Source organism: Crinia signifera, chromosome 8, assembly GCF_055691185.1.
Source record: "Crinia signifera chromosome 8, ASM5569118v1, whole genome shotgun sequence".
In the NCBI taxonomy this organism is placed as follows: domain Eukaryota; kingdom Metazoa; phylum Chordata; class Amphibia; order Anura; family Myobatrachidae; genus Crinia; species Crinia signifera.
Window position 1 is genome coordinate 104,663,242 of NC_139224.1, and position 15,208 is coordinate 104,678,449.

Consider the following 15,208-nt stretch of genomic DNA (forward strand, 5'->3'; position numbering starts at 1 on the left):
CCCAGTAGGAGGAGACACTGACTCAGGGTCACCGTCCTCTACTCCTGTGCTGCCACGCTGGACCCTCACTCACTGGCAGACGCTGCACAGTGTCCCCCACCCTCCTCTTTAGTCCCCCTTATAGCCACAAACACCCCTATCACTACCCAGCCTCCTGTTTTCCTGTGTCGTGACCTCCGCCAGTGGGGAGCCGCTGACCCCAAAAAACCCTACTATACTATTGCACACACACACACCTAAACAATCGCTTTTTAATTAAACAAAACAATACACACCCCCTTCCAAATCATATGCTCTCTATTTAACACATTTCACCTATAACTCAAGTTGCAATACAGCCTATCTTTCATACAATTCTAACCATATTTCTCACAATACAAACGTTCACAAATTAAGGGGGTGCAGCCCCTTACGACGGTGTGAAGAGCGCCCGTAGGGCGCGATGAATCACCTAGTATATATATATATATATATATATATATATATATATTTATGTATCGTAGCGGGGTGGTCTGGCACAGCCACTTTCAGTAGAACAGCCTTGACGGGTGCCCGCAGTCAGCATACAACAACAGCAATATACAATCCCAAATACTGCAGCACTCCATAAATTTATTAATAGCAGCTATTAATAAATTGATCACGTTTTTTTTCAAAAAGGACTGGAGTGCTGCAGTATTTGGGATTGTTTATATATATATATACAGTGGTCGAAGTGGAAATTTTGAAGTATGGGTATGGAAATTTTGAAGTGGGGGTATGGAAAAGTAAAGAGTGAATATAGTGCGCACCTTCGGACACCCCCCTGTCCATCAACGTCCCCTGCCAGACTGCCCCGTTGTACATGGGTATTACAAAAGCACAATATGTGCTGCTGAGTGATCAGAGAGCATCCTGAGGGGGAAAAAAAACTTTTTTTTTTTTATCTTCAGATTAAAGTGGGGGTATGCGATACCTCCGTATACCGCCCCACTTCGACCACTGTATATATATATATATATATATATATATATATATATATATATATATATATATATATACTGGATGGCGATCTGGCACTATATTGCTTGCTGTTAGCCTGACGAAGGAGCTTAGGGCTCCGGAACTGTTGCTTGAATAAATTTCACATTCTTCACAAGACCTCGAGTGCCGTGCTGTGTGTTCTCCATACAGGATAACACCTACCCACCTATATATATATATATATATATATATATATATATATATATATATATATATATATATATATATATACAAGCTAATGAAAAAATGAAAGTAAATGTGAGGATGAATCATAACACGTAATAAATATTAACCTATATATAAACATCTGTAAATATTATCTATCAAACCGTTTGCTCCAGGAGGGGCGGAATGGGGTTGGGACTCTGGAGTCAGCACAGTTATACCCCTTTCACATCACACAAATAACCCAGGTCCAACCCAGATCTCTGTGCTGTGTGAAAGGACCATTTGAAAAAGCCCAGGTCCAGCAACCGGGCTTTCAGACCCGGTTAAAAGAACTGTTAATCCTGGATCAGACTTGGGTTGCCAGCAATGTAAATGGGTCCTGTTTACACTAGAGATGAGTGGTGGGCACTTTTTCGGGTTTTGGTTTTGGATCTGGATCTCCCTTTGTGTTTTGGATTTGGATTATATTTGGCAAAACCACCCTCGCGGGTTTTGGTTTTGAATCTGGATTTTTTGGGAAAAATTATAAAATTGCTAAAATAACAGAATTTGGTCCTGTTTTTGCCCCTAAAGTGTTATTAAGCTCAATAACATTAGTTTCCACTCATTTCTAGTCAATTCTGATCACTTCACAGCTCACAAAATTGTTTTAATTTACTGTAGTTGGCTGCAGTATTTGGGATTGTTTATATATATATTTTTATATATATATATATATATATATATATATATATATATATATATATATATATATATATACTGGATGGCGATCTGGCACTATATTGCTTGCTGTTAGCCTGACGAAGGAGCTTAGGGCTCCGGAACTGTTGCTTGAATAAATTTCACATTCTTCACAAGACCTCGAGTGCCGTGCTGTGTGTTCTCCATACAGGATAACACCTACCCACCTATATATATATATATATATATATATATATATATATATATATATATATATATATATACAAGCTAATGAAAAAATGAAAGTAAATGTGAGGATGAATCATAACACGTGATAAATATTAACATATATATAAACGTCTATAATACTATACTATTGCACACACACACACCTAAACAATCGCTTTTTAATTAAACAAAACAATACACACCCCCTTCCAAATCATATGCTCTCTATTTAACACATTTCACCTATAACTCAAGTTGCAATACAGCCTATCTTTCATACAATTCTAACCATATTTCTCACAATACAAACGTTCACAAATTAAGGGGGTGCAGCCCCTTACGACGGTGTGAAGAGCGCCCGTAGGGCGCGATGAATCACCTAGTATATATATATATATATATATATATATATATATATATATATTTATGTATCGTAGCGGGGTGGTCTGGCACAGCCACTTTCAGTAGAACAGCCTTGACGGGTGCCCGCAGTCAGCATACAACAACAGCAATATACAATCCCAAATACTGCAGCACTCCATAAATTTATTAATAGCAGCTATTAATAAATTGATCACGTTTTTTTTCAAAAAGGACTGGAGTGCTGCAGTATTTGGGATTGTTTATATATATATATACAGTGGTCGAAGTGGAAATTTTGAAGTATGGGTATGGAAATTTTGAAGTGGGGGTATGGAAAAGTAAAGAGTGAATATAGTGCGCACCTTCGGACACCCCCCTGTCCATCAACGTCCCCTGCCAGACTGCCCCGTTGTACATGGGTATTACAAAAGCACAATATGTGCTGCTGAGTGATCAGAGAGCATCCTGAGGGGGAAAAAAAACTTTTTTTTTTTTATCTTCAGATTAAAGTGGGGGTATGCGATACCTCCGTATACCGCCCCACTTCGACCACTGTATATATATATATATATATATATATATATATATATATATATACTGGATGGCGATCTGGCACTATATTGCTTGCTGTTAGCCTGACGAAGGAGCTTAGGGCTCCGGAACTGTTGCTTGAATAAATTTCACATTCTTCACAAGACCTCGAGTGCCGTGCTGTGTGTTCTCCATACAGGATAACACCTACCCACCTATATATATATATATATATATATATATATATATATATATATATATATATATATATATATATACAAGCTAATGAAAAAATGAAAGTAAATGTGAGGATGAATCATAACACGTAATAAATATTAACCTATATATAAACATCTGTAAATATTATCTATCAAACCGTTTGCTCCAGGAGGGGCGGAATGGGGTTGGGACTCTGGAGTCAGCACAGTTATACCCCTTTCACATCACACAAATAACCCAGGTCCAACCCAGATCTCTGTGCTGTGTGAAAGGACCATTTGAAAAAGCCCAGGTCCAGCAACCGGGCTTTCAGACCCGGTTAAAAGAACTGTTAATCCTGGATCAGACTTGGGTTGCCAGCAATGTAAATGGGTCCTGTTTACACTAGAGATGAGTGGTGGGCACTTTTTCGGGTTTTGGTTTTGGATCTGGATCTCCCTTTGTGTTTTGGATTTGGATTATATTTGGCAAAACCACCCTCGCGGGTTTTGGTTTTGAATCTGGATTTTTTGGGAAAAATTATAAAATTGCTAAAATAACAGAATTTGGTCCTGTTTTTGCCCCTAAAGTGTTATTAAGCTCAATAACATTAGTTTCCACTCATTTCTAGTCAATTCTGATCACTTCACAGCTCACAAAATTGTTTTAATTTACTGTAGTTGGCTGCAGTATTTGGGATTGTTTATATATATATTTTTATATATATATATATATATATATATATATATATATATATATATATATATATATATATATATATATATACTGGATGGCGATCTGGCACTATATTGCTTGCTGTTAGCCTGACGAAGGAGCTTAGGGCTCCGGAACTGTTGCTTGAATAAATTTCACATTCTTCACAAGACCTCGAGTGCCGTGCTGTGTGTTCTCCATACAGGATAACACCTACCCACCTATATATATATATATATATATATATATATATATATATATATATATATATATATATATATATATATATACAAGCTAATGAAAAAATGAAAGTAAATGTGAGGATGAATCATAACACGTGATAAATATTAACATATATATAAACGTCTGTAAATATTATCTATCAAACCGTTTGCTCCAGGAGGGGCGGAATGGGGTTGGGACTCTGGAGTCTGGACACAGCACAGTTATACCCCTTTCACATCACACAAATAACCCAGGTCCAACCCAGATCTCTGTGCTGTGTGAAAGGACCATTTGAAAAAGCCCAGGTCCAGCAACCGGGCTTTCAGACCCGGTTAAAAGAACTGTTAATCCTGGATCAGACTTGGGTTGCCAGCAATGTAAATGGGTCCTGTTTACACTAGAGATGAGTGGTGGGCACTTTTTCGGGTTTTGGTTTTGGATCTGGATCTCCCTTCGTGTTTTGGATTTGGATTAGTTTTGGCAAAACCACCCTCGCGGGTTTTGGTTTTGGTTTTGAATCTGGATTTTTTTGGAAAAATTATAAAATTGCTAAAATAACAGAATTTGGTCCTGTTTTAGCCCCTAAAGTGTTATTAAGCTCAATAACATTAGTTTCCACTCATTTCTAGTCAATTTTGATCACTTCACAGCTCACAAAATTGTTTTAATTTACTGTAGTTGGCCCAATTTCCCCTGTATGAGTTTCCTGCGCAGCCGCCGGTCTGTGCAGAGACTGACTTCTAACCTGCGGCAAGTGTTTATCTGTTGTGCTCAGTTTAAAATCTAATAAGACCCCTATCTGTCGTGATCAGGTTGATAAACTCTGGAAACATTACCAGTTTCCTCCTTATCCATCACCTAATGGGTGGAGGGGAGGGGGGTAATTGGTGGCAGATAACTGAGTTCCTCCACCTCTCTAGGACCCCTGGTTTGGAGATCCCTATCTAGTCTACCCTTATAGACCCCTATCTTGGTTGTGAGGTCTATCAGTCTGCAACATCTGTCACCCAATTTACCGCTAAAGTTAATTCGTTTGATATGACTGGCAAGGCGTGTGTTCCGTTACCTCCCTCACCACTTTAAAACTTCACGTGTGTCCCTCCCGAAGCCGCACACTCGGTCTAATTGGATGACCATCCCCAGCTGTTTGGACTTCCTCTCCCCACCATGGACACTGGATATATGCCGTCACACAATGGTTACATGTCACACTGGACACTGGATATATGTCGTCACACTGGACACAGGATATATGTCGTCACACTGGACACAGGATATATGTCACACTGGACACTGGATATAAGTCGTCACACTGGACACAGGATATATGTCGTCACACTGGACAATGGATATATGTCACGCTGGACACAGGATATATGCCGTCACAAAATGGTTACATGTCACACTGGACACAGGATATATGTCGTCACACTGGACAATGGATATATGTCACACTGGACACAGGATATATGTCGTCACACTGGACAATGGATATATGTCATGCTGGACACTGGATATATGCCGTCACACAATGGTTACATGTCACACTGGACACTGGATATATGTTGTCACACTGGACAATGGATATATGTCACACTGGACACTGGATATATGTCGTCACACTGGACACTGGATATATGTCGTCACACTGGACACTGGATATATGTCGTCACACTGGACACTGGATATATGTAGTCACACTTGACACAGGATACATGTTGTCACACTGGACACTGGATATATGTCGTCACACTGGACACTGGATATATGTCGTCACACTGGACACTGGATATATGTCGTCACACTGGACAATGGATATATGTCACACTGGACACTGGATATATGTCGTCACACTGGACAATGGATATATGTCACGCTGGACACAGGATATATGTCGTCACACTGGACAATGGATATATGTCATGCTGGACACTGGATATATGCCAACACACAATGGTTAGATGTCACACTGGACACTGGATATATGTCATCACACTGGACACAGGATATATGTCGTCACACTGGACAATGGATAAATCTGTCACACTGGACACTGGATATATGTCCTCACACTGGACACAGGATACATGTCATCACACTGGACACAGGATATATGTCGTCACACTGGACACAGGATATATGTCGTGACTCGTGACACTGGACAATAGATATAGGCCATCACACTGGACACAGCCCCTTGTATTACTGCAGCCCCTGTACACAGTGTACTACTCAGCAGCACTGCAGCCCCTGCGTGTGAGCACTGTAGCACTGAGTTATTTAAATCACACAACACAGGGCTCAGGGATAAATAAATCACAACACAGGGCTTAGGGCTAAATAAATCACAACAGGGCACGGGCCACAGGACAGCCCCTGGACAGTGGACACTGCAGCCCCTGCTTGTGAGCACTGCAGCACCTAGTTAGTTAAATCACACTTCAGGGCTCAGGCCTATAAACAGTCACTGACTCTCACTCAATACAAGTCTACAACACAGTGCACGGAGCACAGGGCAGTGAGGGCGCAGGGCAGGTCACGGAGCATAGCACAGCATGGCACGGAGCACAGCACAGGGCACACGGAGCTTCCCAACCACCCTCTTCCCTCTCCAAGATTGGAGTGAAGATGGCGTGGCGTGCGTGTGTCTTTTATAAGATCCCGCGAGAATCCGACAGCGCGATGATGACGTTTTGCCTCGTTTTCGGTCCGGAATTGAGGCGGGAACTCCCGAGCCGCCTCGGATCCCGACCCGGATCCCGAGATTCGGATCTGCCGGTTCTCGGGATCCGGACCCGCTCATCTCTAGTTAATACTATAGTGAGGAGGCAGCATCAGCTCCAAGCGCTGCCTCCTCCCCTGCCCCCCCTCCCCCCGGATGATGATCCACCTTCGTTGCTGCTCTGCTGTCATAACCACCATGGCTGCTACCCAATTCCCCTGTGCTGTGCCTAGCCCTAAGACTTACTGTATATCAGCGTGTCTCCTGCCACAGCGCTCACCTCCGCTCCTGTTCCTTATGCTGGTGGTGTGCATACTCTCGCACTGTCACCACCAGGTGACAGTGGTGGCGTATACTCCGGTGCCATGCAGGGTCTGGGTGGCGTGAGATATGAGCCGCTATGACAGGTCTGTGTTTGGTTTGGTCTCTGGCTGGAATCGCCGGCAGCAGCGCATGTGCGCACAATCCCCGCCGGCTGGTTTCTGTCGCCTCCGCTGGCGGCGGCCATCTTTTGGAATCCATCAGCCTATACTGCGCGGCTCCACCTATTGCTGTCAAACAGCCATCCAATCGCCGCACAGCTCACCCTTCAAGTACTGACTTGCCGGGCAAGACCGGCAGTCAGTACAATGATGTCCATCCCTATACATCATTGTTCACTCCTGGCTGTCTGTAGCATTCACTACAAATCCTGCGCCTCTGGTGAAGTCATCATCTACTCCTGCTGATCGTCTCACTGCTATACCTGTGTACCACGGAACCAGTAGGATATAACCAAGCGCAGGGCACTAGTATTGGTCCCAGCTGCCGTTTATGAGGGATACTCGACCCTCAAAAATGACAAAAAACGTATACACAAAGGTAAACGGCGCTAATGGACCACACTATTAGTATCAAAAAGTATACATTTACTTAAAATATACAAAGAAAATTTCCCATGCAATTTACAATACCACCAGCCGGTAGAACAATTAAATGTGCACAACAATTAATTTTTGACCATAAAAATACAATTAAAAACTAAATCACTGAGCTGCAGCATGCATGACTGGAATCCAATGGTTATTAGGCATATATTTATAAATACCCAATTGGGCTACTGTGTGATGTGAACCTGAGGCTTGGTAATTTTTCGTCAACTTTAAGTGATATGTTCAGGGGTAATTACTCCCAGAGTCTCACTGTAGGCACACTGATGTTAATTTAAATAGCAAGCGTATTAGTCAGTCACAAAGAAAGCTTGGTTATGGAGCAGCCTTCAAAATGCTCAGTATTGTAAATAAAACTGCGAATGCCCATTCATTCAAGCATAATTGCATATGGTAATTTTTTAAATGATACTTAGGCTTCCATTTGGATGCAGGCAGTAGGTAGCGATTTGTAATCCACTTTTGGGTGAGAGTTCACTGGCCTGGAGCGGGTCCCAGGCTGCTGGTCTTCCCGATAATGCAGCCCTCTCTAGGACTCCCTACTCCGGCAAAGGTGGTTTGCTTGTTTGCGGCAGTAGGTAATGACGTGCGATGACGCATTTCCCCGCCTTTCTCCTGGTCAGCGGCTTCATCAGATAGCCACGGAGATGTACCACGGAACCTGCTGCCGCCTAAACGGACTGGATAAGGTTAGCCCCCAAAAGGGGTATTATCTTTCTCCTCACTCCTGACGGTTATTCTCCACGGTTACTTCTGGTTATGCAGCCATGATCCTTTTCAGCAAGGTCATTCGGACTTCATCATCATATCCTCATTCAATTCTCCAATTCTTTACTCAACCATCCAACCTTCATCCAACCATCCAATTATTCTTCCAATCATCCAATCTTCATCCAACCATCCAATTATTCTTCCAATCATCCAATCTTCATCCAAACATCCAATTATTCTTCCAATCATCTAATCTTCATTCAACCATCCAATTATTATTACAATCATTCAATCCTCATACAATTATTCAAGTCTTCATCCAATCATCCAATTCTTCAACCAATCCTTCAATACTTCTTTCAATTGCCAAGCATCTTCAACTTCTTCAATAAAGTATTGTATATTATTGACTTTTATCACACCAGAAACTACAGTATTATTATTGTGCCATTATTAACAACCTGTACCGCAGTATCTTCATTAAATAAGGTTTTACTTCATCTCATTGCTTCACTCCCTTCTGTCGTTAATGCAACAACCTTATATTAAAGCACCCAGCCTCCGTTACACTCCAGCTGGTGCTTCTCAAAACATGACATCTGCTTAGCACTCCTAAGCAGAGCAGCGGGGAATAGATGCCACTTATTCAGGAGTGCACAGCGGGGCCATGCACAGGACTCCCAACCCAACAAAGTTGAGAGATATGTTAATATATATTATAATATTAATAATAAACAGAGTGAGCAGTGCACTAGCCCCTTTTGATACTCTGGACACAAGGTACAAGGAGAACAGGGTTAATCGCACAGGAAAATATACTTGTAATTGATATTCCGTGACCCCTTAAATATTCATGGTATGTATATACGTTATCATGATAAGGGTGTGCTATCACTGGACACAGAATTGGAGCAAAGATCAATTTTCTTGAAGAGCAAGAGAGAGAGAGTGTCACTTTGTGATGCATCGAGAAATGTAATAAAACATAACCTTTATTTAATTATTTCCTAAAATCTATAGCGAAAATAAAAGGACACAATAAAAACATAAACATGGACATGTAAAAAAGGATAAAGATATCCTTGTAACCGTGGGGTCCCACTCCCCAGTGTGTTTATACATTTTATTTATTCACTTTGTGTAATGCTTTGGTCTGTAAATGAAACTTAGTTGCAAATATTACTGGTCACTCATTTATAAACATTTGCAATTACTAGCGGTATTACTGTGCATGCCCTCAAATACAATAATGATCGGCTCAGGCTGGGAGGTGACAATACCCATAAATATATGGTCACACACCAAGCGATAATTCCTTAATTTAGGTGGTGATATACAGAGGCTCACTAATATGCCGGTCGGGTACCCTAAAAATATCTGGGTTACACCCAGGGCTTAGGCTACGTAAATTCACCACTTAGGTAGATAGGGGCACAGCACATTAAGCGGTGAGGAAGTGCTGTTATGCCGGTCCGTCAGCCGGGACAGCGGAGCTTGCAGTGTCAATGTGAGGAACACTGCACCAGCTTTTCGCTTCGGCTTGCCAATGACGTGACCTGCTCTCAGCACCGTGTGTGTCAGTGGTCGGATTGGCCTGTAAGGCTGTGAGCCACTACGTACAAAGCACCGGAGTCAGGTAATCTACTCCGTGCTTGTTTGCCGGACTGTGTGCTTGATGCACGCCGCTAATATACCGCTAGAAAAGAATACAGATCAAAATGCAATCATATGAGGGGAAGTGGGAGCACACCACAGAGTGTACGGTCGGCGTACGCTTTGCTAGTGAGCTTCGTCAGGGTCCTGACGAAGCCCCGGGTGTAACCCAGATATTTTTAGTGTACCTGACCGGCATATTAGTAAGCCTCTGTATATCACCACCTAAATTAAGGAATTATCGCTTGGTGTGTGACCATATATTTATGGGTATTGTCACCTCCCAGTCTGAGCCAATCATTATTGTATTTGAGGGCATGCACAGTAATACCGCTAGTATTTGCAAACGTTTATAAACGAGTGACCAGTAATATTTGCAACTAAGTTTCATTTACAGACCAAAGCATTGCACAAATATAGTTCAAGTGAATAAATAAAACTTATAAACACACTGGGGAGTGGGACCCCACGGTTACAAGGATATTTTTATCCTTTTTTACATGTCCATGTTATATGTTTGGATTGTGTTCTTTTATTTTTGCTATAGATTTTAGGAAATAATTAAATAAAGGTTATGTTTTATTACATTTCTCGGTGCATCACAAAGTGACACACTCTCTCTTGCTCTTCAAGAAAATTGTTCTTTACTCTGGACACAACAGTTATACTTTAAAATAGTTTATATTATAATAATCAGCATGCCCCAGCAGGTGCTTGATGACTCGCTGATAGTCGGATCCCGATGGTCCGTATAACGAAGCTGAAATCCTGACTGTTCAACAGCATGACAGTCATGATTCCAACTACCAGTGGCTATCTTTCCTTTTGCCCTCCCTGTCAGAATATCGACGGCCTACATTCCGATGTTGGCATACTGACCGTTGGGATGGCATACCACATCAGCAGAGTCAGAGGTGTAACTAGATATTCGTAGGCCCCATAGCAAAAGTTTGTAAGGGCCCCCTGTTTAACAACTGATGGTGATAAATGTATGCAAAACATATTAGTTTGACAGCAAAGATGGCCCCCCTTCAGCTCTGGGCCCCATAGCAGCTGCACCCCCTGCACCTATGGTAGTTCCGCCCCTGAGCAGAGTATAGCGCAGCATACAGTATAGCAGTGTGCATTCTTGGGAAATGGTGCTGTCATGGCTGCAGCACATTATATAGAAACAAAATTGCGCAAGAGTACAAAGTAGGGATACCGTTCGGCCTCAAAGCTGAGTCTAGCAGCAATGCCCAAGCAGCTAGGGTGGACTCAGGTCCCTAGTGTTCAGTGTGGCTAGGATTCCACAGAATTTGAACTACTCATCTTGACACAAATTGTGTGTGTGTGTGTGAATCTATTACTGTATGTGACGTTTCATTTCACTTAAAGGATCTAAAACAGGTGATGTGGAACTACACATTCCAGCATGCCCTGCTACAGTGTTAGCATGCCCTAGGACATGCTGGGATGTGGGGTTCCACTGCAACTGGAGGACTGCATGTTGAATAGCTCTGATCTAATATGTTCATCACTGTGTATAACAACAGATTATTAGAGTAAAACTGCTGCAAAGACATATTTCACATCTGTGTCTGATTTCTGTGGAGCTACTAAACAATAACCTCTGTCAGAGCTTCTGCAGAGAAATATTTGGTCAAGTAAATTGAGTTCATATTTGTGTCTGTGGAACACAAATGTTATTTAATTATATTATATTTTAATATGAGCTGTTTTGGACAAAAGGAAAAAAAAAACAATGGAGAATGCAGAACAACTGAGAATTAAATATATAAAATGTTTTCTTAGTGAAGGAAAATTGAATGTGTTCCACGTACCACATTTACTATGTTGTTTATTTGTAACTAATTTCCTGGTCTATTTATTAAAGGGCCTACAACCCAATGTAAAAAAAAGCAAATGCTGCTTCTAGCAAATAGATGCAATAGCAAAGCAGTGGCCCATAAAAAACAAGTTCCGCACATGCTCAGTACAAGGACGATACTGCGCATGCGCCGGACCTGGGACCCTGAATATGCCTCTGTGGGCTGCTGAAAGAGCAGCCCATAGAGACTGGGGGCCAGCGCATGCACAGTACTGAAGAAGTTACTGCGCATGCGCCGACCCCGTGGTGGGGCCCAAAACTGGTGGTCAGGAGCAGCAGCGACAGGGACCGGGACCAGGAGCACGGCGACAGCGGAGGGTGGTGGGGCCCCCGTTGCAGTATTCCCCCTTCCGCAGCGGTAGGAGCCGCAGCTGGATACTATACTTGCTAAAGTGCTGGGAATTGGTGCTGAATATTCAATGTAAATGTATCTATCTTTAATTCCTTTCTTCACAAAAAAAATTAACAGCTGCATAATGTGGGCTAGATGAAATGAGGGAGATTGCTAGACTAATGAGGGAGAAAGGGAGATTGCTGCTATTTCAGGGAGTCTCCTGCAGAATGCATCATTTTTGCGATTATTACTATTGCTCAAGAATGCCAACCATGCATGGAGGATGTATAATAGTTACCAAGGTTTAGGCACTGGATGCACTGTATCCATGTATAGGGGAAGATCATGGAGAGATAAATCCAAAAAGCAGGTTTAGTAAATCAAACTCAAACTCAACGTTTCAAACTGCTATATATATATATATATATATATATATATATATATATATATATATATATATGGTACTTATGTATTATCTGGGCTCCCATGTTAAATACACCCCATTTTTTCATACCCCTACTATCCAACTACGCATGGAGTTGATTTTATATAGTGTGGCGAGCGCAGCGAGCCACCGTGCCCGAAGCGTGGCGAGCGCAGCAAGCCCCGCGAGGGGACGCGGTCTCATAAGAAAAACGGGAGCCCAGATATTACATAAGTACCATATATATATATATATATTACACAATATCTCTAGAGTTTGCGCTAAGCAGGGTCGGTCGCTTGATAACACTTGATCTCCTACTAGAGAGATCCACAACCAATAGCCAAACCAATAGTGTTATGTAGCACCCTATATAATTAATCAAGATACTTCTAGTCTTTCCTTTATAATACCATGATTACCATCAGCATTTTCCAATATAAAACATTTATTAAAACATTTAAAAATAGATCACAATACAAATCTTGAGGCAAATTTTTCTAGTACAGACGTATTCTTTGGATTTATGGATCGTAATGGTTTTCAATGGTTACCCAACGCGTTTCGTCTCTTTATGAGACTTCATCAGGGGTGAACAATTTTATATTAGATCTTAATAGGTCTTTTATCGAAACGCGTTGGGTAACCATTGAAAACCATTACGATCCATAAATCCAAGGAATACGTCTGTACTAGAAAATTTGCCTCAAGATTTGTATTGTGATCTATTTTTAAATGTTTTAATAAATGTTTTATATTAGAAAATGCTGATGGTAATCATGATATTATAAAGGAAAGACTAGAAGTATCTTGATTAATTATATAGGGCGCTACATAACACTATTGGTTTGGATATATATATATATATATATATGTATATATATATATATATATATATATATATATATATATATATATATATATATATATGGCGCTGGGTGTAAGAATAATACCATCCAGTGATAAACCCTTTGTATAAATACAGGGGGATAAGACCAAAGTCCATAAATGTCCGGACTGCAGCAACCTTCCAAAACAAGTCCTCTAGGGTCCATTAAAAGAGTTTAATGTAATAAAATATTAGAGCCAGGAAGAGCAATGCAATTGCTCGTACCAAAGTTAAAACAGGGTGGACTGGATACAGGGGTTGGCTGGCAACTTTTAGCCTGGGGGGCAAATGCAATCAAGTGGCCCAGCTTTTCTACCAGTGCAAGGGTAACGGCAAAATGGATGTAGCAAAAAATAACTAAAATTAGCAACATCTGATTACAGCCTCTATTGCGTCTCATAACTTTCTGATTGTCCTTTCCATTTCTGCCTGCACATCTCTGATTGCCCTTCCATGTCTGGCGTATCAAACCCTCCCACCATATCTCTCTGAGAGCGCCCCTACACAGCTGTCTCAAGTCCCCCATGCATTTATGACACTGGGCCCCTTAGCAGTCCACAATGACACAGTCCCCTTTCCAGTTTCCTCACTTTCCACCTTCACTGTCCACCTCGCAGTGCTTTCCCCAGCCCATGGTGTACTAGCACCACAATGGTTCCCACAGAGAAAAATAAACAAATGAACAATGACAGACAAAGAACACATAGGCCCCCACAGGAAAACATTGTAGCACCTATTACAAATTGAGTAATGCCCACACAAGTAGTGCCCCTTACACATAGGGCCTTATTCGAGTTCACTCTTTCAGACAAAATCCTTCTTAGATGGACAAAACCATGTGCACTGCAGGGGGGCATATCTACACATGTTACATCTGCCCCCCTGCAGTGCATATGGTTTTGTCCATCTAAGAAGGATTTTGTCTGAAAGAGTGAACTCGAATAAGGCCCATAGAGTAATGCCCACAGTAGTAGCGCCCCTTACACATAGAGTAATGCCTGCGGTAGTAGCGCCCCTTATACATAGAGCAATGCCCATGGTAGTGACGCACCTTACACATAGAGTAATGCCCACAGTAGTAGCGCCCCTTATACATAGAGTAATGCCCACAGTAGTGACGCCCCTTATACATAGAGTAATGCCCACGGTAGCGATGCCCCTTATATATAGATCCCCATAATGCTCTCCTTATTGTCTTTTGCTCACAATAATGCAGTCTGTATTGTCTGTCACTCACAATAACACTTTCTGTAATGTCTGGTGGTCACAAAAATACTCTTAATAATGTTTATAGAGTTCACTTATATTCTCTTAGCATTGTATGGCCCAGGATTACTAGGTTCACATTAAGTAAGTCTATATTTGTAGACGTTAGTACGTACGGTATATGCAGTAGCTTGCGTGAAGCAGGCTTTTGTGAGTTTCCGCAGGTCCCTATACTAACTACTGTGCCACCCACATCCTTCAGTTGTTGCTGTCAAAAGCAAATATTAATTGTTGCTCATTATGACACTCAAGGCAGCTGTGTTACACATTAAATCAAAA